The sequence below is a fragment of the Sminthopsis crassicaudata genome, chromosome 3 (genome assembly GCF_048593235.1).
Source record: "Sminthopsis crassicaudata isolate SCR6 chromosome 3, ASM4859323v1, whole genome shotgun sequence".
Taxonomy (NCBI): Eukaryota; Metazoa; Chordata; class Mammalia; order Dasyuromorphia; family Dasyuridae; genus Sminthopsis; species Sminthopsis crassicaudata.
In genome coordinates this window covers 473,086,572-473,111,258 of record NC_133619.1, presented here as the reverse complement: position 1 = coordinate 473,111,258, position 24,687 = coordinate 473,086,572, and positions in this window count along the sequence as shown.

Here is a 24,687-nt window from a genome sequence, read left to right as displayed (position 1 = left end):
CTGCCTCTGCTGCTTTACTGCTTTAGTAGCAAATTTTGTAATCTTTTTGAGCCTTAGTTTCCTCATTTGTAAAATAGCAATAATACATTGCCTATAATGAGGCATAGCAGAACAGTGGAGTTGGAGTCGGGAAACATGGAAGTTCAAATCCAACTTTAGTTTCCCATAATAGTTGTGTGGTCCCTTTCTCTTAATCTTGCACAACCTCATTTATAAAATGAATGCAATGTAAGCAAATATCTCTCAGTGAGGATATATATATACATACTCCCACACATATGTATCTGTTTTGTAAACTTTAAAGTGCTATGTAAATGAACATTTTATTATTACTATACAAGGTCATTATGAAGGATCAGATGAGATGATCCATACAAAGTTATATAAAAATATCAAAATTATTACAGTTGATCCTCAACATTCATGTATTTAACTTTCACAACTTCAAGAATTCCTGTGATTTTATTATTAGCCTAATTTTCACTTTCTCATTGGCAACTAACCACATTCTCAGATATGCACAATAAATTAAAAATGAGAGGCCCCATGCATACAAGTTTGTGAAACAGCTGGTATTGTACCAGAGCTTCCCTGGTCTTGTTCACCCAACTGTTACAGAATAAAGAACTCTGTGTATTCGTTGCATGTTTTCATTGTTTGCCTTTAAAACTCAAATTTTGTATTGTAATTATGTCCCTAAAGTGAATACAGTGTGGAGGGGGGTATAGGGATAGTGAGGTGGGTTGGTGGAATGGGTTCATTTTAGGCACGGTGGACATCCTTTATAACAGCACAGAGATTGGAGATAGAATATAGTGAATGAGGGGGAAGGAGAGAAAGGAAATAAAAATTTACATAGTGCCTACTATGTAGCCATATACTTTTATTAATGCAAGTCCTTTGGGCTCTAAATGCAAATGTGCAAAGTCAGTAATGAAGCTTAATAATAAATAAAGGTGTTAGATAAGCTTCCTTAGGAAATAATCTGTAGCCAGTAAATTGGCTAGGATTCCCTTAAGGATCTCTAACAGTGCAGGAAACAGACTTCACTGATGGATTATTTTAAGCTTGTGCATCCTTCAAGATCTCCAAAGGAAGCCACCAGTTATGAAGGACAGAATATTGTAACTGATTTTGAGATTTTGCTGACTTCTGATAGCAGTGACTAAAAGCCCAACAAGTTCTCCCTTGGATTTCAGAGGGAGGCCAAGGTAGAGAAGTTTATAGCAGTTTTATATATAGTACAACTTCCTCACACCACCTTCTGACACAGTAGAAGGCAAAATCCAGGTCAAAAAAGTTTTAAGAATTTTATTTGGTATACAATATTTATGGTACTATTATTCAGATGTTAACACAAAATCGCAGAATTCTAGATAATTACTAGTGAGAAAAATGTTTTGCATGTTATCAATTTTATTTTGTGTACTGCATTTTTAGTTTTTTCATGATTACTGTATTAGAAAATATGCATGCTATTAAAATTAATGTGTGATTAAAAAGAATTACATGCATAAAAGTGTTTTTTCCCACAATCTCTAGTAAATTTTACAGTTTTTGGTGATGAAGGGAACCTAATTGATTTTCCATAGATTCAATGTATCAACATTCAAGTTTTTTACTTTTATGCCATTTTTTTAGCAATGTTACCCCTGTGAAAATAAACTATTGGCTGTACTATTATCATGAAAGTGCTTCTTTAATAGTAAAGAGTAACATATAAAATTGAATTACTATGGAGAGACAATAGCAAAAAAATTTCTGGGATTGACATAGGGATATCCATAGTTGAATCCCAGTCAATCCACTGTCACTTATTAAGCATCTAATACATGCTAAACACTGTGTTAAATTGTAAGAATACAAAGACCAAAACCAAACAGTCCTTATTCTGTATTCAAGAAGCTTATCTTCTATCAGGGGAGACAATATCTACACTTATAAGTGTATATGCAAATTATTGCAAATACCAAATAAAGACAAGATAATTCAAAGTTGAGAAGAAGCAGTAATAGCTGAGGGCATGCATCATGTAAGAAGTAACATCTGAGCTGAGCTTTGAAGAAAACTGTTTAAGAGATAGAGATAAGGGGGAGGTACATTTTAGACATGATGAACAGCCTTTATAACAGCACAAAGACTGTAAACAGAATATAATGAATGAGGGAAAGAGGAAGAAAGAATTTACATAGTGGCTACTATGTGACCAAATGATAATTATTAGTCTTGTTTTGCACATGAGGAAATTGAGTTAGAGATTAAGTGACTTCAGGGGGCAGCCAGGTGGCGCAGTGGATAGAGCACCAGCCCTGAATTAGGAGGACCTGAGTTCAAATCTGGTCTCAGATACTTAACACTTCCTAGCTGTGTGACCCCGGGGGAGTCACTTAACCCCAGCCTCAAAAAAAAAAAAAAAAAAAAAAAAAAAGAGAGAGAGAGAGAGATTAAGTGACTTGCCTAGAGTCACATAGCTAAAAAGTGTCTGAGATTGACTTTAAGTTCATTCTTTCTGACTCTAAACGTAGCACTCTATCTGCTGCACCAATTAACTGCCTAAATAGAGAACAAGAAGATGAAATTGGCTGGAACACAGTGTGAAGGAATAATGTGTGATAAGTCTGGACAGGTAAGTTGGAGCCAGGTCATGACGGGTTTTAAATGCCAAACAGATTTGGCATTTGATCCTAGAAATAATAGGAAGCCACTGGAATTTGTAGATGTAGTGAATGGTATGCTCAGACACATACTTTAGGAAAATAAATTTGGCAGCTGTGTGGAAGATACATTAGAGTGAAAAGAGACTTCAGTCTGGGAGGTAAGTTAACAGGATATTTTAGCAAACTAGGCTATAATGGGTTTAATGAGGTCCTAAGAACTTGAAATGGGGTGGTGGTTGGGTGAGTAGATATTTGAGAGATGTTGAAGAAGTAGAGGCAAAAAGACTTGGCAACTGTTTGCATATATAAAGTAAACAATCAAGATGATTCAAAAGTTGTGATCCTTAGTGAGGAGGAAACCCCAAAACTCTGAAAAAATCCTTAAAGGAGAAAACCTCAGGGAGGGGACTCCACCCTAAGCACAAACAGTTTCATCTTTGTTATCTGGCTCAGTCCCAAAACCCATTGAATTCAATTCAAATTCTAACCCTAGCTGAAACCCAGCCCAGAGCCAACCTGGGACTCCACCTACAAGCCCCCTTCAGCTTGTAGCCAAAGCCCCCTATTATAAAAGAGCCAAGCTGGAGTCCTCTTTTGCAGAGGTCAGCCTTACACCTGGTATGTCAAAGGATTTCTGCCCACTGGAACCCTGGTTCCGGTACCTTTTATTTCTACCTTCAACTTTACTAACTAGACTTTGTTTCCAAACCCCATAATAAACCTCTTTTATCAATCTAGGTTTTGGGGTCTGTAAATTCCTTTACAGGGGACTCTTACGCCGCTATTAGACCTTATTTAACTCTGCATCTTTGAGCCGAATCCAAAGGGGGTGCAGGGGAGCTCTATTTGACTCCTGTACCCCGAACCTGCCACTAGACATCAATTAACCCTAATTTCATTTAGATACCCCAATTCTAAACCTCATCATCAGTACCTGGAAGGATAGTGATATACTGAACAGATATAAGGAAGCTTGGAAAAAGAGTAGGTTTTAGGGGAAAGATAATAAGTTCTGTTTTGAACATGAATTTGATATGCCTAACAACCATCCCTTTTAAAATATCTTAAAAAAATTTTTTTAAAAATTAATTTTATAATTATAACATTTTTTGACAGTACATATGCATAGGTAATTTTTTTTACAACATTATCCCTTGTACTCCCTTCTGTTCCGAATTTTTCCCCTCCTTCCCTCCACCCCCTCCCCTAGATGGCAGGCTTTCCCATACATATTAAATATGTTATAGTATATCCTAGGTACAATATATGTGTGCAGAACTGAATTTTGTTGTTGTTGTTGCAAAGGAAGAATTGGATTAGGAAGGTAAATATAACCTGGGGAGAAAAACAAAAAAATGCTCACAGTTTACACTCATTTCCCAGTGTTCCTTCTCTGGGTGTAGCTGATTCTGTCCATCATTGATCAATTGGAATTGTATTAGCTCTTCTCTATGTTGAAGATATCCACTTCCATCAGAATACATCCTCATACAGTATTGTTGTTGAAGTGTATAATGATCTCCTAGTTCTACTCATTTAACTCAGCACCTTTTAAAATATCTAATAAGCAAGAATTTATAATTAATGATGAGGGACTCAGGAGGGAGATGAACTGGATATATAAATGTAAGAGTCAATTGCCTAATTGATGCATTTACAAAGAGGCTCTCTCCCTCCCCCTCTCCACTCTCTTTCTCTCTCTCTCAATTAGTCATTCTGATCATTAGATTTATATCATTAACTGAAGAATGATTCTACATTATGAAAACCATAAATATAACTCATCATACTAAATTTTTTGGGGGGGCAGAGACAACTGGGGTTAAGTGACTTGCCCAGGGTCACACAGCTAGGAAGTGTTAAGTGTCTGAGACCAGATTTGAACTCAGGTCCTCCTGAATTCAGGGCTGGTGCTCTATCCACTTCACCACCTAGCTGCCCCTTACCATTCTATTCTTACTAATCATAAAATCATGACTATGTCAATAGCTTTAGGGAAAAAATACAATAAAAGATCCTTGCCTATATGTGTTCATAAACATTTATTTAAAACTTGGAGTTAGTATTATTTATAATGAAGAAACACTGGAAGCTTTCACAGCAAAATCAGGGGTCAAATTAAACTGACTATAATTTTTTGTTTTAATAATCCCTCTATTGAGCAAAACTCCAAAGAGGCCAAAGAAAGAAAATCCTCGCACTCTTTGGATAACAAAAATCCCAAGACAAAGTAGTTGTCCATTGATAGAAGGAAAAACTGTGTGACTATGGCAACTTTTCTCTAGCTGTAAAATGTGTATAATAATAATTGCACTAACTAGTAAGGTTGTTAAAAAGCCCATTGCAAACCTTACAGTGATATAGAAATACAAGTTATTGTTGCTGTTGTTTGTTGTTGGAAGGGAAATGGTGCCAAAGATTCTTTCAATTTCCTTATTTATAAAATGGAGGCAGTCAACTAAACTATACTCATTGACACTATATATCATTTTGAAGTCTGGAAAGCAAAGATCTCATACATGGGTTACATCATTTAAGACTTCATGTGAGGTGGATACTCCAAATTTTATTATCACCATTTTACAAATGGGGAAACTGAGGCACAGAGAGGTTAAATGACTTGCACGTTGTCATAGCTAATAAGTGTCAGACCCAGCATATGAACCCAAATCTTCCTACCTAGTCCAACATGCTGCTCTACTATGCCATGCTGCCTTCCAATGAGATGATCTCTTAAATTCTTTTCCCGTTCTAAGTCTCTATGAGCACAGTTGGGGAATTCAAGGAATTTGGATGGGGATGAATAAGTGAAGAAATAATAGAAGCATATGAATGGGAATGGAGCATGGATCAGACACACATACACACACACACACAAAAAACAAAACAAAACAAAACAAAAAAACACAGTAAGAATAAAAGTGATGCCCCCAGCTAATGTCCAAAGCATCCAGTAGTGATGTTCTCAATGACATATTGATAGCTTTTAGCTCAGGTAACTAAACAAAGGCAGGGGATGGAGTCCAAACTCTGGTAAGCAGGAATCTCCAGGCAGGGACCCCCAGTCTGGTTCTGACAGGTTGGAGGTAGGACCATAAGTTCTTAATGACTTAAGAGGAGTTAGGAGCCAGGAAGTCTGAACTCCCCTTTTATCTTGAGTTTACACATTTACAATTTATAACTTTAGAGTCCTAATGAAGTGGAGGTGGGGGGTTGTGGTTGCAACTAAGGGATTGAGGCAGAACAATTTAGGGAAACTGAGGCAGGACAATAAAAGGGAACTGTGGCAATAGTAAGAGAACAGAGAAAGGCTAGAGTAGAAAGAGTGTGGGATCTTGAGCCAGGAAGACCTTCTTCCTGAGTTTAAATCTGGCCTCAGACACTTCTTAGTTGTTTCCTCAACTATAAAAAGAGCTGGAGTAGAAAATGGCAAACCACTCCAGTATCTTTGCCAAGAAAACCCCAAATGGGATCAAGAAGAGTTGGATAGGACTGAAAAATAATTGAACATCAATAATTGGAAGAGTAGTGAGAAGGGGAAATGAGGGAGGTCCAAGGGAAGTGTTATGTTTATTATTGATGGATAGGTTTTTTCTTTCTTTCTTTCTTTTTTTTTTTAATAGGGGGTTTCTGGGAGCCCTTTACATATCCAACAGAGGACAAACTTAGACATTGCTGTTTTATATATCCATTTGACTTTTAAGTTGAAAAATTATAGATGCAAAGCAGCACTATCTCTACTTGAGGAGAGAGAGATCATTTGCAATGTTCTTCTAATGTAAATTGAAATAACTTCTTTGAAATAACCAAACAATCTCTTTTTTTTGAGTCAGTATTGTAAGATAAGGACAAATGTTGTTGCCTAATTTCACTGGTCTCTGGATTCTCAAATTTCAGATATATAAATATTTATTAACCACCTACTATGTCAATTACTGTGCCAAGTACCGGGCATACAAAAAAAAAGCAAAAGGGAATCCCTGTCTTCGAGAAGCCTACAATTTAATATATAGGTCGAGACTGCCTTCCTGGAGAGAGAATGAAGAGGACAGAGAGGAAGTAGATAAATCACATTATTCAATGACTTGTATGTACTGCAATACAGAGGGTAGCTTTGATAGAGATTCTGAAGCAGCATCAATAAAAATAAAAAAAAAATCACATTATTTCCTGCTCTTGCCAACCACATTTTCTTGCTCAGACACTGAGAACCTGAGGCATTTAGCTTTTCAGGGTTCCCCAGCTGTTACTGTATCACTCAGTTCAAATTTAGACTTTCTGGTTAAACATTCCCCTAAGGGGGTCAACTTCTCATTTTCTATTATTTTCCTCCAGACTATTTTGTCTTTTATCTCTTCTTGCCATTCATCCACCACACTGACATTATTTTGCCTCCCTCCCTCTTCCTCTGGCTCTCTTTATGCTTATTTATTTCTTCCTCCTCTTCTCCCTACTTTGGAGTCTTCCTGTTTTGACGGCTGCACTATATTCCTTGTATTGTTGAACCACCTTTCTCTTCTTCCTTCTCTTGGGTCACTGGCAGTCCTCTGGGTCTTTCTCTGACAGATCAGAATCTGTTTTGTGATTTGAGTATATGGTTCACTTGCCATATGACCTGAGTTTGAATCTAGTGATCTCTAATCTCTATGTTTTTCCATCAACCCACAACAATCTCTCAAAGGCTTATTTACTGAGTAAAGAGAATTTTATCAAACTATATTGCCTACCCTTTAAGACCTGTTGTCTGGGATAGTGAAAATAGCACTGGATTGGTACTAAAAAGAACTAGACTAGAATTCTAGCTCTGTTCTACCTATGTGACCTGAGATAAGTTATTTCACATCTCTCAACCTCAGTTTCTTTATCTATAAAATGAGGGGATTAGATTTTGGATGACCCTTCCAGTTCCTTAAAGCTTCAAATACTATGATACTGAAGCAAGAAACAGCACTACAAAACGGAAAAGTAAAGCCCCTGCTATGATGGCTAAATCGTTACCTAGTTCCCCAAGCTCTGGGCTTATCTGTATTGAGTTAAATTTTGGGCATATCCTCCAAATCACTCTTTGGTTCAGGTCCCCACTCAAATCTTTTCTTGAGAATCTATGAATATATAGTTTGTGCATAGGTCTTTAGAGATCTAGGTAAAAGACTTAAATTCCTGTGAAAGCCCTCAAGCTAACAGTAGCACTTCCAAAAGTAGGACAGCTTTTACTTATTTGCAATGCAAAACAAAAAGATCTCACAGGAACATAGATTTAGAGCTAGAAGAGAAGTGAGAAATCAAGTTTACTTCCCAAATTTTATAGATTAGGAAACTGAGACCCAGATTAAGAAAATCACCCCAAAACAAGCAGGGTCATCCTGGTAATTAAGTCACCCATAATGAGTTGCCAAGTTTAAATTGATGCTAAATTCCAGAGTCTAGATTTGAATCCAGACCCTGTAATTCCAAATCCCTTTCCTGTCTCTACTGACGGTCCTTTTCTCTTCAGTGAACCCCACCTACTCCAGGTCTCATAAAGTCTTCTCAAACTCATGTGCCACTCTAGGGTTGGCACTGGAATTGCAGTCTGTACCATTCTTGTAAATCCCCTTACCTCTTCTAGGAGGTGTTACAGACTACATAGACTGTAGCTTTGGGGCTAACTAAAGTGGGATTTTGCATTTGAGGTTTCTAGAGAGAGCAAGATTTTCCAAAAATCAAGCCTGCCTAGGGTAAAGATAAAATTCCAATTGACTTTTTCACATCATGGCTATATGCTTTGCTACTCTTGGGCTATGTAGTTCCCTCTGTTTCTGAGTGAGACATGTCCAAATCCAAGAATTTCTGAGAGGTTATGCTACTAACCTCTCTAGGGCCAGAAGCTCTATTGTTAAATGCTATATCTCCCATCTTTTAGTCCCAGAGGGGTTGCTTGAGGTGCTCTACTGATGCCTTCATTCTTCTGGAATCTGTAGTTCACTCCCATCTTCTCTATGTCCAATCTGGTATTTCCCTTGAAGATCTAGTCACTCTTTTTTAAAAGTCCAAATCTTAGGCTGTGGATTTAAAATTGGAAAAGACCTCAGAAGTCATGTTTTCTATTATTTTCCAGATTGAGGAAGATGAGGGAGTTTAAGTGACCTTGTCCAAGGTCACACAAGTAGTAAATGTCTAATGTCTTACAAGTAGTAAGAATTCATCCAGATGCTTTGACTCCAGATCCATTGCATTATGCAATTAAATCAATAATCAATTCCATTACTCAAAAAATCATGCTCAGTAATGTGTGGATGGTTTAACAAGTACCCAAGTATATAATCCCTAACCTCACCCAGAACCATGATCAATTGGCATCTTACTTCTTATTAAGGAGACATAATTAAAGTCCCTAATAATAATCAAATTGACCAGATTGTCCTGGTCAGTTCTATGAAGGCAAAAACAAATTTCTCTTTTATTAGTTAGCAAAATAGTATCCTAAATATATGCCAGGTATCCCTGCAATGGGTGTGGCAATAATTGATCATTGAATAATTAATGATGAAAGAAGATAGAATGTAAACATTCATTCTTTTGTTCAATATTCATTGAGTGCTCCAGTGTCCAAGGCATTGAGCAAGGCCTGAGGGGAGCAAAGACTTATAGGGCAAAGTCCCCAGCCCTCAAAGAGCTTAGTAAGTTAGAATTCAAAAACCAATTTGGTCTGAATAGCACAATATGTAGTGGACACACCAACTTGGAACATTAAGATCAATTAAGAAAATTACCTAACAGGCAGGGTCATCCTAGTAAATAGGCCACCAATAAACAGGCTCATAATTAGGTAATTTTTAACTTGTAATTTACTTGAACCAGATAGAACTAGTCTCAACATAGTCTTGGCTCAGATCTGGCTCTCTGCTCCCAGACTTGTGAGCTATAGCCCCTGATGCTAGTTATTCAATGTTTTATGCATTGAGAAGGAACAATGGATAAAAAAACACACAATGATATCCTGCCAATTAATTTTAATTATGCTGTAGCATTCTCTCTCAAATTGGGCAAAACTAATTGATATTGGGTTTTTGGTCTGTGTAATTTGGTTTCTCTTATGAAGATGAATCCTCAAAGAGGTAATGTTAAATTTGTTCCACAGCCTTACATTCTGGACCCCAGGAATCCATGACGAAATTGTTCCAAGAATTGCTTTCTTTGCTTGCTGAGTTCTCAATGTCAGTGGAGCTTTCAAGCTATTCCTCAGTCAAAAGCCTCAGGCATTTTTCTCCTGTACAAATTTGTCATTATATCTTCTTTTCTTACCTTATAACAAATTAGAAAGTGAATTGATTGAAAACTTGAAGGGACTCTTCTGGAGTCAGTTTCCCAACTCACATTCCTGAACTAAATCTCCAGAGGGTGGTTAACTATTATTTTTCTCAGGGTTTTAGGTATAATCCTGAAGGACTGGACTTTCTATTACTCTCTCTTATAAGCCCCCACCCGTGTTCTTTCTATTAATTATCTGCCAGATTTACCTTTTAGAAAGGTTATTTACCAAGCAAATTTAGCAGGGACAGTTAGTTAGAGAAAGATCACTTGCTTACTCCCAAACCAAAGGCATTATCTCTAAGATCCCTGGAAAGAGTAGGTGCAAATGTACTAAAAATGGTAGTAAGTCACTTATGTAGGAAACTTATGTGGCAAAAGTATAATTCATAATTTCCAATTAATTATCAGTAGTTTTTTCTTCTTTTAAAACATCCTCCTGCAGTTCCTCTGAGGGATAACTCTCTACTGGGTTCTTCTTTGTTGAATGCACAACCAGCACTCTGCCACAAGAAATCTTAGCTCCTAAACCTGTTCCCATTAATATCTTTGAGTGTCTTTCAATATTTGTCTCTAGATACTTCCTAAATCTTTGGCCACTACTGCTTTGGTAATCTCTGCTCTCCCTTCCAGTTGCCTGAGGGATCGAAGGAAAGATAAAAACTCTTCTTGTCCCTAAGTGGTTTCCTTAGTGACTAGGCTGATCCATTGCTTTAATGTGAGATACCAAACTGTTTTTCTGTTGTACCTCGGCCCAGAAGCACGTCTGATTTTTTCAGCTAATTACAAGATATTTGCTGCTTTCATCCAATGATCTAAAACTCTCTCTCTTTCTCTCTCTCTTTTTTTTTTTCCAAAGGGATTAAGAATTTATTCATGCTTGTTTACTTTTGATTTATTGCTTGATTTGATCAGGATAGCTATGTTCCAATATGGTAATTTGGATGGGGATTTCTATTAGAAATGAATGAAAAGGCAGTTATTAAGTGCTTCCTAAGTGCCCCAAACTATATGTCAAGTGCTGAGGCTACAAATAGAAAAATGAGATAGGTGAAGAAATATACATATAAAAATTTAGACATAAAAGAAAGGCCCACGTCACTAGGGTACCACTACAGGGTGAATGATGAAGTCCAGTAATCTTCATATATGACAGAAGGTTAGTTTACAGTACCCAAGTAGTGACCCAAGGTACCTTAGGAAGATCATTCGGCAGGGCAGGTATTAATTCTAGTGGTGCTCCCTCTTATGGGAAGGACTGTACTCTGCTCATTCAAGTGGTATGATTCATGATTACTAGAAATGAGATCCAAAAGTCAGAGATGAGGAGTGAGTTTGAGGGACCTCCTGCAGGGGTGGGTATAGGAAAGTCAGTATGAGAGGGCATCTAGTACCTTTGAAAGATGGACACTAAGGCGTGGGGTGGGAGAAGAGAGAGATTTCTAGCTTTCTACAACAAATACCTAGATTTTATGAGATCAATTTATTCGATATATTTATTGTTGTAGTTTTTGAATCCAATATGATCCTACTTTCTATCACCTCAGATTTCAGGAACTTAGTTCCCCAGAGTTTGAAGTTCATTAGTTCATCTTGTTTGTTTTCTACAGACAGGATTGGAACCTGTCAAAAAGTCCTAGAATGTCAGAAGGGAAGAGAATTTGGAGACAATTTAGACTGCATCCCTTCATTTTACAGAAGACAAAACTAAAGATGGAGAGAAAAAATGATTTCTCAAAGGTCTTTCAGTTAACAGAATCAGAGAAGTCTGCCTTCTTTTTTTTCTTTCTATTCACTAAGCAACATCGATTCAGTTCTCATGGATTTACAATTCTGTTCTGGACACTATACAAATAAAGTTGGAAGACATGACTTGCTTTCTGGCAAGGGCTTATCCACAGGGCAAAGAAACACAGGCAGAAGAATTGTTGAAATAACAATCTCAGAAACAATGCAAAGCAGTGACCGTTTTCAAGAACCAATGACTATGAAGAGAAATGAATGTTTTGGTTTTTTTCCTTTAGTAGGAGAAAATACATAGAATAATGGGTAAGAGCAAATTAGCATTACTTCACTTCCATTTAAGAGAACTTTGTGATAGAGCTAATTTTTTTGTGAAAGAAGTAATTAAATCAGAATTAAGTTTTGAAGGGTAGACATGGTGTTAAACATAAGGAAAGATGTGTATGATTTTGACTTAGGCCATTTACTCTTGGAAGGAGTTAAATGAAAGACAAGCAGTACCCCAGTCAGGTTGGAATAGAAGGAATAAGCTGAAAAATATTAGGAAATGAATAGATGAACAGAGAGCTGAGTGAGTGGATGTCATTGTGGCCCAAGGTCGAAGATAACACCATGGCTACTTAATGTTCATTTAAAAAAAAAAAAAAGCTTAAAGCTTCATTCTCAGACTCTGTAATAACTTTCTTATGTGTCAGCACAGAATGGAATTTGTCTCCAGTTATTTATTACTGGGGATGCAGACTAGAGAAGATATATTTATATAGAAAGAATGATAGATGTTTGCAATTTCACTGAAGTTTGGCATATTTAGTGAATGAATTGTAAAGAGGACAAATAACACAGATTAGAATGCCACAGAAGGGAGGGTTACAGTTACCCTCAGATTATCAAATATACTTTCAAAATTTTTTTGTAGGAATTTGGATTTCATTATGAAATTATAAGCAATTTATTTGGTAGAATCTACTATATTTAATTGTATATGTATACAGCCCAAATGTCAAACATACCTTTATCTAAAAGACTGTTTTTGGAAAATTCACATAAGGCAAGTGCTCACATGGAAGTCAGAAGGAGCAATACAAGGACACTCAAAGTTTTTTTTGGAGAACTTTAATATCAGTTGTGAGACTTGAGAAATGCTGGCATAGGACCTCCTAGCAGGGTGTGCCCACATTTGCTCTGTGAATGAAGCAGAAAGAATCTCAGTAGCATGAAGGAAACATAAGATACTCAAATCTAGAGATAGCTCCATCCCAAATGTTCAAAGGGACTATTTGTGTTCAATTTGTGGTAGAGCCTTTCAGATCTTGTATTGAACTGATCACAGTTAAACACACTGAACCTAGACCCCAACATTGTTATGTCATTGGTCCTTTTTGAGTATGAAGGATGAAGAACAACAACAATGTTATGCAAATAATATATGTGTATGTACATATATATAATTGGATGCACATATGCATGAATATAGTTTAAAATCACACAAAAGCATTACATATTTTAAAGTTCTTATGGACTTTTGAGTTTTAGCAACTTAAGCTGTGCATATGAAAAAAATGATCTTTAAATCTGATTTTTATGTCCCATAGTATTAAGCAAAAAGATATATACTTTTCCCAGGATTTAGATAAGGATTTCTTCTACAACTATCCCATAAATTTTATTTTTCCTTTGACATCCATATAATTAATATCTACTCCCATGATTGTCTCTGTGGCTGTCCACTACCAATTTCCTCATTCACAGATACTTCTCTAGTATCTTGTATCTAGTAGAGATGCCTCTCTAGTCATCATCTTTGGGGATTTTAAATATTCATGTTAACAGTCCTTTTAATATATATATATATATATATATATATATATATATATATATATATATATATACATATATACACATACATACACACACACATATATATGAATATAATTCTTCAATTTCTTTAGTCCTAATGGTCTTTATCTCCATACTTCAAGTATCTCTTCTAATCCTCCAAATAGGATCATAGATTTAGAACTTGAAGGGACATTAGAAGACCATGGTCCAGCCCTCTAACAGATGAGGAAGCTGAGGAATAAAGAGGATGTATGACTTGCTCAGAGTAACACAATTGGTAGATGTCTGAGGCAGGATTTGAAACCCAATTTTTCCTAACTCTTAAGTCCAGTGCCCTCTTCATTATGTCATATTGAATCTCAACAAGCTCATTTCTTAGACCTCACTACCTTATAGGACTGCATTCCCTATAGGATCCTAAATTCTGAAATTCTGTTCCCTGATTACATTCTCTTATTTTTGTGGTTCAACTAAACTCTTACTAATGCTCAACTTGTTCTTTATGCCTATCATGACTTAGGGTCCTTATATGCCTTTCTATTTCCAGTCAATTCAATTCAACCAGTATTTACTAAGGAGTTCACTTGGCCAGGGATATAAGTATATACAAGAAACAATTGTATTCTCAGGGACCTTACATTCTTCTAAAGGTAGTAGACTGTTTCCTGTATATACAAATAAACAATGCAAAGTAAAGAGTGATGGGGATTCAAAAAGGAGCTAGGTGGCACAGGGGATAGAGTTCTGTACTTAGAGTTGAAGACCTGAGTTCAAAAGTTATCTTAGATACTTAATAGTATCTAATAATGCTTAATAGATACTTAGTAGTATCTAATAATAATAGTAGGGTTTCCTCATCTGTAAAGTAGGAATAAAAAAATGATGTCAGTAAAGTACTTTACAAAATTGTGAGGAAGGACCAAACTCTATCATCAGCTGGAAGAGTCAGTAAGATCAATATCAGTCTCTAAAATGAACAGAGCCATTAAAGGAGATAAAGAACCTGAAAGGTAGGGATGAGGAGGGGATGGATATATTGCAGAGATGGAGGATGACTCATGTGAATGTGTAAAGGCCATGTTGAGCTCATGGTCCCTAACTTAAATAACCTGCTATAAGAAAACTATCCTCTTCTCTATTGTAGATCTCCCATCATTCTTGACCTACTAACTAACGATAACTTTCATTATGTGATTCACCCCTATTCCTGCCTCTTGGAAATTTATGAAATTATGCAGGTACTGGATTGGAGTCAGCCATCCTTGGAGTCAGGGAGACCTGGATTCGAACCTTACACCTAACATACTGGGTATTGGCCCAGGCAACTAAGACAACTAAATTGCAGAGCTGGTGTTGATTTGTATGTCATATACCTACCCAGAACTCCCTGATTTGATGAAATTATATGTACACACACACACACACACACACACACACACACACACACACACACACATACCATATATTTATAATGACAATTCTATTGCTGTTCTGGCTCTGAACTCTGTCCTCTTTCCTCAAACACTCAACCCTCTTTTCTGTTCCTCTGTAACATGCCTTCCTGGCAGTTACAATTACTAGTCTGTCCTAGGCCCAACAGATCACCTTTGACCACTGACCTTTGCAGCGTCAACTCTACCCGGCTTGCCTCCTCTGAGGCCTTCAAAGGTCTCTGGCTACGATCTCTTGAATCTATAGTTTAATAACCGGTAGCACGCTCAAGAACAGCGACGTGTAAACTTAAAAGCCTTTATTATACCTACTCACATAATGCCCTGACTTGTCAGCTCCCTAGTGAACACCTGGTCTGAAGACCCAAGTGTTCTCTACCAAACTCCTTACCTCTCAGCTATCCATCAGCTTGGCTTGGCTACCCCAGGTTAGGGAGCCAGGTTAAAGAGAGTGACTGCTGTCTGCAATGGGCTTATAAAGGGCCTGTGAGATCACACACAGCCAATCAGTGAAAGAGTTATCATCCATTACGAAGCTATCTCAATATGGCCAAGATCCCACCCACAAGGCAGTCCTATATCCACAGAGAATACTTCTGGGCCACTCAAATCTCCTGTTGCACTGTGCCCGCCCATTTAGAGGACCCTTTACATTCCTCCATCTCCAACCCTACATTTCCAGTTACTAGTCTAGTCTATTTTGCTGAGAAGATTGAAGTCAGCAGAGGGAAAAATCACTCAACTCTCTTGCTCCACTCATCAAAACTTCTCAGTATCATTATCTCATTCATTTCTCTTTTAGAGCAAGAGGCTAATCACCCTTTCTGGATTTACCAGTCCTAAAAATAACTCTAAAACAACTTTTGTTTAATGTCTTCACTCCAGATATGTTTAATTGTCCTCTTCAACAATGATCAAGCATCTAAAAAAAAATAGCCTACAAATGATACTTCTATTTCCTCAACCATTTACTTTTTCTTTAATTTCTTCTTTCTGTTTTCTCTATCACTTTACTAAGATGGCTCTTTTAAGTGTCACCAACCTACAACTTGACTGGAATAAAACAGAACACATACAGGGAGGGAATATGAGAAAAAGCTGGAAAGGTGAGGGAATTCTTAGCATACCAGTCCTTTCACAATCTGGCATTTGAAAGCCTACATTTCAATGATCCAATTAATCAGAAAGCTTATGTTAAATATCACTATATGCCTGTCATTTTGCTAAGCTCTAGGAGTTACAAATACAAGCTTCTCATTCCAAAATAATCTTTGCTTTTAGGGTGCTTACACTGTCAGGAGAGACAACATGTATGTTACACACTTGTTTTATCTTTAAGGGCCAAATGGAATGTTGAAAAAATCAGTTTGTACAAGTAAGTGGAAGTTGAAAAAATGGTTTGCTATGAAGTGCTTCTCTCTATGAAGTCAGATATGGTATATTCATGAGACTTTATGAAGAATCTATGGAAGAGACAGATAGGAAGATGAGAAATTAATTTGCAGATATATTTTAACTGTGGGATTATAAAGAAATATTGTAGATAGAAGTCTATGAAGAGCATATGAATAATTGGTAGTATATTAGAGAAAGACTGTTTCCTATGATGACTGAGGAGAAGATAATGAAAAAGTTGGACTTATCTATCTTATTTCATTAGAGATTGAATTTATCTCTTTTCTTGAGTAGAAATATAAAGAAGCTTTTTAAAAGACTTTAATCAGCACTAGAGTGAAATGAATGGAGTAATATTGAGTTTTTATAAGATTGAATTGAACTGTGTAATATTGAGTTTTTACAAGAAAAAAGTAGTTATCTACTGTTAATATTAAGGGTTTGAGGCGACAAATTATGGTCTTCCTCATAGTCCAAATCTCATAAATAGTATCCACATCTTTATTATTTATTTCATTTGTTAATAAATTGAATATTTGGTAATTGTAAATTTTTTTTTATTATATAGAAAATATGAGAAGTTAGTATAGGGAAAATTTCTCAGTTCATTCATTAATTAATGAATGAGGAAGAGACTGTAATTTTATTTATGAGAAAGAAGATCCCATATAATACTATATTGCTTTGGGAATTGGCATGATAAAGTTAAATATAGTAATAAATCAAATAATACACTTGTACCTTGTTACATGTACATACTTAAATTCATATAGAATATATGTATTTATAATACATTAAATATATAGAAAATAGCATTGATTTCATTTAATAAATATTTGGTACTTGGGCCACCTTAGAAAATAAGGAGTAATTACTATTGGGAAATAGATGTTCTCTAGTTCATTAATTAATTAATGGAAAAGAGTATATTTTTTATTAATTAGAAAGAAAATATGTGGCATAATTTTGGAATGCTGTAGAGTCTGGTATGATAAACTTAAATATAGTAATAAGTCAAATGTTAAGTGTTAGGCTGAGAGGTTATCTTCAGTTAAGTGTGGTTGGCTGACCATGCCAGTCTACCCTGCTACATATACATATATAAATATATGCAGAAAAATACAACTATAAGTCAGGGTCAGATAGGATACAGTGCCAGACCTAGTGTAAGAAAAACTTATCTCCTTGAGTTCAAATATGGCCTCAGGCACTTACTAGTTTTATGAAACTGGGCAAGTCACTTAAGCCACTTTGCCTCTTTTCCTCATCTATAAAATGAACTGGAGAGGAACATGGCAAGTACCTTCAGTATCTTTGCCAAGAAAAACCCCCAATGAGGTTGCAAAGGGCCAGATACCACTTTGAACAACAACAAAATGTAAGGCAGTAAAATATAAGGTAATTGCAGAAGGAAGGAATGAGCCATTGGAGAGATTAGGAAAGGTTTTAGTTGTGTCTTGGAAGAAGACAACTTCATGAAGCAGAGGGAATAGTGAATTCCAGGCATGGGAAATGACTAGTGAAAAGGGGCTGCACATGGAATGCCTTGAATGATGGAAGAGCAAAATTGTGCAATATGAAAAAGTAAAGAGGAGTACAATTTTCAACAGAAGAGTATCGATACTCATGAAACCATTGATCCATCTAATTATTAAGTATATTTATCTTGTTTTTAATTGATTACTCTTCTAGACCATAGTCTATTTGACTCTTTCCTAATCAAGATACTCTGCTCACACTGGACACTTTTTTTGTTGAAGCTTTCAAAGATTTATAATTATGAATTTTCTACATCTTATTACAAAATATACCTTTTTATGATACTTGAGCATAATATTTCCCCTTATTTTAAAAAATATTTTAAAGCAATCATTAAAAGAAATGAGTAACTCAGGCCCAATCGAATCTTTTTCAGTAATATACAACACTGTTCTGGATTTTAGGGAGAAATTATTCTCATTCAGTGTCAAAATGTCTCACAAGTCTCAGCTATAGAAACCACTTTATTTACTTTTCCAGTATTCAGAACCCCTCTATTTCCTATCTGTATGTTTAAGATGGTATTGAGAGTAACTGCTAGTTAGGGGCTTCATGCCATATGGCTTGTAGAATCCCCTCTTGAATAATTTTCCCTTCACTCCCAATCACAGAATGATTGCTACTTTGCTATTTTATTATGCCTTAATTTTTTTTTTCTTGAGAAAAAACTCTTTCCCCCATTGACTTTTTACTGAAACTGAATGTAGCCTGATTCAAATATATTAATCTACTTTGTTTTCTCTCCTTATTAGATTGTTAGCTTTGTGAAGGCAGGAACCATCATCTTTTGCTTTTCTTTGCATCCTCACCACTTAGCAGTGTTCTCTCCATATTGTGGGCACTTAATAAATGCTTATTGACTGACTGGCTCTCCCAAGGTCATGTAGGTAGCAAATATCTGAAGCAGATATTGAACTCTGTCCCTTTGGCTAGAAAGTGACAGGGTTCTATCAACTGTATCATTTTATTCTGCCTTCTTAACCTCTTTCATTCTCAGTTTCTTCACCTACAAAAAAAGGGACAATAATAACACTTCTCAGGAATGCTTCAATAATCAAATGAAACTATATATGTAAAATACTTTGCAAACTTCAAAGAATTGACTATTATACACAAATGTGTTGTATTGGGTCCTATGGAAATGTAAGTACAATTTAATATACTTTTAAAAAGTCTTATTTACATTACACAAAGGGGAACGTTTGAATAAAATTCAGGTGCAATTTTGTAGGAGGTTCAAACTAATCATTTATTTCCTTTCTTCAAACACAGGATAATTTATTTTTGTAATATAATAATATTGTAATGTAATGTACTAATATCCATGAATAGCTCCAACTTTTTGACAAAATCTAACTTAAATCTAACTGATCACTGTTGCAAAGAACCAGTGAGTCATAGGATAAAAAAATTTAGGTCTTAGAGATTAACTAGCCTATCCCCTTCATTTTACAAAAAGGAAATGGAATTCTAGAGAGATCATGTGACTTCCCCAAATTTACACAGGTAATAAATAACAGATCCAGGATTTGAATCCTTGTCTTGTGGGCCAAAGAAAATGCCTTTTTTAATCTTAAGAACTTTTCTGTGCCTGACACAGTATCTTACATATAGTAGGTGTTTTATTCTTACTTCTACATAAAGTTTTTGAAATAAATGAAGAAGTGTTTATCATATAAGGAGTTAGTGTAAATTTTTTTTTTTTTTTTTTTTTTTAAATAGCAAAAAATACTTTCTCACTTCATAGCTGTTTGGTAAGATATCCTGGGTGTTGGGCCTTACTTAAATCTCAGAATGGAAGTCCAAAGTCCAAAGTAAAAATTAATCCTTTCACAGATTCCAGAAAAGGGAGGGTTTGGGGAGGTCATTATAATGTGCAACATCTGCAATTTCAACCTCCAGGACCCAAGCAGAACATGGCCAGCTTATTTTGCTGAAGTCCAGGCTTATTTACCTAATTAGTCTTGAAGCCCACCTTTGATTGAAGAAAGGTAAGGCCCTGCTTTCAGAGTCTAGGTCTACACCTAACATGTTCAACACATGCCAGAGTTAACCTTTAATAAGTTATCCCTGTTCTATCATTGATGAATTAATCTAAACCTTATTTGAGCCTATTTATAATTTCAGCCTGTACCATCTCTTGGAGGTTTGCATTTCATTTATTTAGTAACTTCTGTGGATATGAAAAACTTTTTGTTTTGAATAATTGAGCAATTTTTCAATTTTTCCACTTAAAAAAAAATAGAAAGACCTTTATTCAAATGGACTTTGTAACTTCTCTTGATTTGTTCCATGGTTCACAGATTTCTGGACAGGCAGTTTTATTTACTAGTGAAGATATGGCGTATTACAGTAATAGCTAGTATTATATCAGAGCAGCTAGATGGGCTTAAACTAGCTCCAGACTAAATAGTAACCAATGATAAATTATAGCAAATAATTTCACACTAGATTTTTACAAAAACTTAGCTAGAACCTATGGACATTAGGAAATGGAATCCATTAGAAAAATCAGTACCAAGATAAATAAACAAGATAGACACCCCGCTGGATGACCAAGGAGAGAATAAAAACACCTGAGACAGATTAGGGTGACCTGGAGCTAACTCAGACTAATTCTCAGCTGATTATTAAATTTTGGGTGTGAGCATTTAAGCATTCAAATTGGCAAATGCTACAAACTAAGTCTTGATTTATTGTTTTGTTGATTATCCATAATAAAGTGATGAAGAAAAAGACCCATTGTTCATAATTTCTTACAGATTACTGAGGGGAGAGAGAGACTTTGGGAAGAAGCCAATGTATGGAATAGTGATTCATGGTTTTGCATGCAATTCTCTTTGTCTGTTCTACTTTGTATTTGTGTAATTGCTCATTTTTTTGTGAATTTGTTAGATTCAGATGTTAAAATTTAGAATAGCCTCCTCAAGAGAAAATTTTTCAATCTTCAGAATCAAATATAAAATCCTGTTTGGTCTCCTAACCAAAATATCACCTCTCACAAGAAACCTCTCTCAATCTCAATTTTAGTAACTTTCCTCTATTGATTTAAAAAAACAAACAAACCATCTTTTGCTATAGAGTTACTGATATCTTCTGCATTTGTTTCCCAACTAATTTTTGCTGAGCTTTTGTCTCTGTTGAATGTATAGTTTCTTTTGGATGTGCAACCTCTGCTGAACACATAGCCTTTGCTGGTACCTATTGTCACTACTAACTTTTTGTCAAGAATGACTCCACAGAGCACATAGTTATGTGATTCCTATTTCTTTCTTTCTTTCTTTTTTTTTAATTAAAGCTTTTTATTTTCAAAACATATGCTTAGGTAATTTTTCAACATTGACCCTTGCACAAAATTTCCTCTTTTCCCCCACTCTTTCCCCTAGATAGTAATTCAATATATGTTAAATCCAATATATGTAAACATATTTATACAATTCTCTTGCGGCACAAGAAAAATTAGATCAAAAAGGAAAGAAAATGAATAAGAAAACAAAATGCAAGTGAACATCATCAAAAAGAGTAAGAATGTTATGTTGTGATCCACACTCAGGCCTCACTGTCCTCTCTCTGGGTGTAGAAGGATCTCTTCATCACGTTTAGGACAAGAAGACCTACCCAAATTGTCTACTCAGAGGTCATTCATATAAAGCAGAATTATTTATTAGAATCTCGAGAAGCGGATCCCATCCTGGTCTGTGAGCCAAATTCACACAGGAGAGAGCCAGAGCCTTGAAAATGCTCACAGCTTTGATACATTTCAGACAAAGAACCTCCAAAATCCAGCCCTCTATATGTTGTGATTGGTCACCTAAGTGTACTGTACTCCTAGTTGGTCAGTGGAATGTATTAGACAAGGTGAGATATATAGCTTCTTCGGCCATGTTGGACAATGGAATGTTGTTTAGGCCTTATCTAAAATCACATGATTCTGGAGAAGCCGAAACTGAGGTCTAATAGGCTTGGTCTACTTTAGTAAACAGTCTCTGATCAATATATGCTGTAAGTTCTTCACCCTTTTCCTACACAATCACAAGATCATTGCAACTGGCATCAATCATCTCATTGTTGTAAAGAGTCGTCAATCAGAATTGATCATTGTATAATTTTGTTGTTTCTGTATGCAATGATCTGGTTCTGCTCATTTCAAGGATTTTTTTTTAAAAACTTATTTCATCCCAATGATGAATTAAATCTGGAACTGTTTCATTTTGTCTTTGTGTTTTCAACATCTACTTTAGTTCCTTGCATATAATAAGTACTTAATAAATGTTTATTTTATTGAATAAAAATCAAGAGTCTGGGGAGGAAACTGGGTTTCCCAAAGTCCTCTAGCTTGTTAGTTGCAGATCTAGGATATCTTATTCTCTGACCTCATAGACAGTGTCCCACTGTATCACATTATTTCTACTACTTCTTTATTTTTAAAACTTTGTCCTGCTCTTTAAAAGAGATGTCTTTAAAAATGGTTACATTTTTTTGAAAGTAATATGGATGTTTGATTTGAGAACAACTTCTGAATTGTTGTTCAATTGGGTCCAAGTCTTCGTAATCTCATTATGGGGTTTTCTTGGTAAAGATACTGGATGATTTTGCCATTTCCTTTTCCAGTAAATTAAGGTCAACAAATGTTAAGTGACTTTCATAGGGATACCCAGCTAGTAAGAGTCTGAGGCTATTTCAACTAAGCTCTTCTGACTTCAAATCCAGGAGCTCTTCCATTGAGCCATCTAGCTGCTTCCTCACTTGACTATCTTGAAGATTAAATGAGATATGTAGGCAAACCTAAATGCAACATATAAAGGTAAGCAATTATTATTCTGTCTCTGAGAAAAACATCATTTAAAAAAATGACTGCCATCTGAATTATATTTGAGAAAAGGTATTTTTATACTTTCTTGATATTTTAATAAGAAGCTAGAAAATTAATGATTTATTTCCATAGTAAGTGGTAATTGAATCCATTCCTTCTTCCTTAAATTTTTCAGTACATGCTTATTAGTCAAGTGAATAATTGAGATTGAATGATATTCTTTTCTTTCTGAAGATCAGAAATTTGTAGGGTAGATTATAAGACTTCTAAATAGAAGATAGTTAAAAGGGAGGTCTGAGGCCAAATAGATACAGTAGGTTTCGTGAGTTTGTACTCTGTCATCCACCAATCAGGAAAACTCAGTCTTAGAGTGGAATTCTAAATCTTAATGAACTAACTTCTCCCAAGAGTCCAGCATGTTTTTTAGAAGTCTAGTCTGACTTGTGGAGGAGGAAGGAATTTATGACCAGAGGAGAACTAGAGATCATTATTGATCACAAAATAGAAGATTTTGATTACATCAAACTAAAAAGTTTCTGTACAAATAATACTAATGCAAACAAGATTAGAAGGGAAGTAACAAATTGGGAAAATATTTTTAAAAACAAAGGTTCTGACAAAGGTCTCATTTCCAAAATATATAGAGAACTGACCATAATTTATAAGAAACCAAACCATTCTCCAATTGATAAATGGTCAAAGGATATGAACAGACAATTCTCAGAGGAAGAAATTGAAACTATATCCACTCACATGAAAGAGTGTTCCAAATCACTACTGATCAGAGAAATGCAAATTAAGACCACTCTGAGATACCACTACACACCTGTCAGATTGGCTAAGATGACAGGAACAAATAATGACAAATGTTGGAGGGGATGTGGGGAAATTGGGACACTAATACATTGCTGGTGGAGTTGTGAAAGAATCCAGCCATTCTGGAGAGCAATCTGGGATTATGCCCAAAAAGTTATCAAACTGTGCATACCCTTTGACCCAGCAGCGCTACTACTGGGATTATATCCCAAAGAAATACTAAAGAGCGGAAAGAGACATATATGTGCCAAAATGTTTGTGGCAGCTCTTTTTGTTGTAGCTAGAAACTGGAAGATGAATGGATGTCCATCAGTTGGAGAATGGTTGGGTAAATTGTGGTATATGAAAGTTATGGAATATTATTGCTCTGTAAGAAATGACCAGCAGGAGGAATACAGAGAGGGTTGGAGAGACTTAAATCAACTGATGCTGAGTGAAATGAGCAGAACCAGAAGATCGCTGTACACTTCAACAACGATACTGTATGAGGATGTATTCTGATGGAAGTGGAAATCTTCAACATAAAGAAGATCCAACTCACTTCCAGTTGATCAATGATGGACAGAGGTAGATACACCCAGAGAAGAAACACTGGGAGGGGAATGTAAATTGTTAGCACTAATATCTGTCTGCCCAGGTTGCATGTACCTTCGGATTCTAATGTTTATTGTGCAACAAGAAAATGATATTCACACACATGTATTGTACTTAGACTATATTGTAACACATGTAAAATGTATGGTATTGCCTGTCGTCGGGGGGAGGGAATAAGGGAGGGGGGGTAATTTGGAAAAATGAATACAAGGGATAATATTATAAAATATATATATATATAAAATAAAAAAAAAAAAAAAAAAAAAAAAAAAGAAGTCTAGTCTGAGGTATCTTTTTAGGCTACAGAGTAAAAGGCAACCACAAGGGAAGATAGCAAAATATTTAAGTGGATGGACTTATTAATGAATTAGAATCACTCTAATAATTAGCTTACAATCAGAGTGCTAGACCTGCATTCAGGAAGATCTGAATTCAAATTCAAATTCAGAGTCTGACACTAGTTATGTGACTCTAGGCAAATTATTTATTTACTGTCTACCTCAATTTCTTCATCAGTAAAATCGCAGGGAGATAGGGCAGTAGATAGAGG